General features: G+C 36.7%; 1 protein-coding gene across 4 annotated transcripts in view; it reads right to left on the reverse strand.

Annotated features, from left to right (window-relative positions):
* Nucleotides 1-2,665, reverse strand: part of NDUFA5 (NADH dehydrogenase (ubiquinone) 1 alpha subcomplex, 5) — a 19,076-nt gene that overhangs the window by 5,585 nt on the left and 10,826 nt on the right. The gene's annotated exons all lie outside the window — the stretch shown is intronic.

Below are 2,665 nucleotides of genomic sequence, written 5' to 3' on the forward strand. Positions count from 1 at the left end.
TGTTAGCCAGGATGGTCTTGATCTCCTGACCTCGTGATCCACCCGCCTTGGCCTCCCAAAGTGCTGGGATTACAGGCGTGAGCCACCCTGCCTGGCCGCATAATATATTTTTTAAAAAACATGTTTGAGAATATTCATAGCAGCACAAATTACAGCCCCAAACTAGAAATAATCCAAATGACCATCTGTAATAGAATGGATCCATTAATTATAATATTTGGATATAATACTTCATAGCAATGAAAATGAATAAATTGTATGCAATAATATAGATGATTCTCTTAACCACAGTATTAAGCAAAAGTCAGAGTACAGTATGTACAAGACAGAACTTACTAATGATTTCATTTATATAAAATTCAAAAACAGGCAAAAAGAAGTCCAAATAGAGATTAGCTTTACAAGTAGTAAATTGAAGGGGAAGAGGCAAGGGTTTGGTTGTTCTGGAAAAGTCCTTTTTTTCTACACATTTGTAATGTATATAATTCTTGAATAAAAGTTTTTAAAAACAAAATGTTAATAAATATAGTACCTAGAACATTCAACAACATTTAGTTATTTTCTAGTAAACTGAGCTTTTTGAGCCAGAAATCTGTAAATATACCCACATGCGTAAATAAGGCTTTGTCATTTCAGGGTGTTTTTCTGGCCAATAAATGGAATAAAGAGGGACAAAATAAGACATTTTGTTTTTCAACACAAGACTTGATGTGTTACTGCCTCAGAGTATCTGCTGGATGGCCCAGGGTATCTGCATCGTTTGTTCCTTCACCACCTTTCAAATCTTTGCTCAAATAACACCTTCTTGTTGATAACTACTGATAATTTACATTGTGACAGGCTGAATAACACCAGAAAAGATATACATGTATTAATTTCTAGAAAGTGTGACTGTTACTTTATACAGCAAAGACTTCACATATATGATCAAGTTAAGGATGCTGACATAGGGAGATTTTCCTGAATTATCCATATAGTCCCTAACTGCAATTATAAGTGTCCTTATAAGAGAGAGGGAGGGATATTACCCACAGAAAAGGAAAAGGTAATGTAACCACAAAGGCAGAAACTGCAGTGATGAGACCACAAGCCAATGAATGCCAAAAGCCACCAGAAGCTGAAAGAGGGAAGAACAGATTCTACCCCATATCCTCCAAAGCAAGCACAGCCCTGACAACACCACCTTGATTTGGGTCCCTGATGTTGATTTCCAACTTCTGGCCTCCAGAAATCTAATAAAATAAACTTATATTGTTTTAAGCCACAAAGTTTGTGGGAATATTACAGCAGCCATAGGAAAGTAATAAACAGCGTAACATCCCCCATCCCCACAATGGTACACATTTTCCTTGTTTCATTTTCCTTCACTGCACTATTTTCTAACACACTATGTACTTCTTTACCCACTTTTTACTTTTTTTTTTCTTCTGGTCTCCCATCACTAACACGTAATCTCCAAGAAGGCAAGGATTTTTAATCTGTTTTGTGCCAACTAAGCACAAGTTTCCATGCTAGAACCACAGTCATTCAATAAATGTTTCTTGGTGAAAGAAGTGAATACATAAAAAACAGTGGAAAAGGGTGGAAAAAGGGGAAAAAGTAATAAGCATGTTTAAGACAGATTATTTAACAGGGAATTAACTCATATATGAGACCAAAAGTCAAAAACACAACAGGGAAGCAGGTCACTGTTTTAAGAGACTCAAGAGAGTGAAGGTAAAGAAGATAAGGAATGTTCAACAACACTTTCAATTCAGAAAAAGCCAGTGTTAGGTGAACAATTCAAAATTTGTCTTACTGATAGTGAATAATGTGATTTTTAGTCACCAATGGCATAATGCCATTAAACTTGATAAGGTACCATGTACTGAATGCTCACTATATACTTGGGACTATGTTAAGCTTTTACATACATTACCTCATTCAGTTCTAACAAAAAGTGTTCAAGGTGGGTATTATTATACCCAAGTTATAAATGATGAAATTGAGACAGAGAAAATTAGCAATATGCCAAGTCACTCCACAAATAAGTATTAGAACTAAGATGAAAATCTTGGACAGGGACACAAACCAATGCTTTTCACCAAAATATTACTATCCCCCTAGTAATAATCTGAAAAAAAGAAAAAAGTTACTTTTATTTCTACTTTAGGCTTAGTAAATAGATATTGTATAATCATGGCAATATTCACTGAAGATTTTGTGTGTGGCTCTAGGCAGGGTTAAAAATCTGTGACAATTTTACCAAAAACAGGAACCAGAGATACAACTGTTAATGTTTGGGGTTATATCTAGCCTTTTGGATAAAGAAACATTTCTAAGAAACCTTGTGTTTCAGGTACTATGCTAGAGTCTAAGGATACAAAGTTGAATCCAATATCATTAACAAGTAGCTTACGGCTGATGGAGACATAATACAGTTATGACCAGTAAAATGGAAAGGAGGTAACGAAGTTGTCAAACTCTACTTAAGAAAGTAAGAGCCGGGTGCGGTGGCTAAAGCCTGTAATCCCAGCACTTTGGGAGGCCGAGACGGGCGGATCGAACACGGTGAAACCCCGTCTCTACTAAAAAAATACAAAAACCTAGCCGGGCGAGGTGGCGGGCGCCTGTAGTCCCAGCTACTCCGGAGGCTGAGGCAGGAGAATGGCATAAACCCGGGAGG

The sequence above is a fragment of the Colobus angolensis genome, unplaced genomic scaffold (assembly GCF_000951035.1).
Source record: "Colobus angolensis palliatus isolate OR3802 unplaced genomic scaffold, Cang.pa_1.0 Scaffold163, whole genome shotgun sequence".
In the NCBI taxonomy this organism is placed as follows: Eukaryota; Metazoa; Chordata; class Mammalia; order Primates; family Cercopithecidae; genus Colobus; species Colobus angolensis.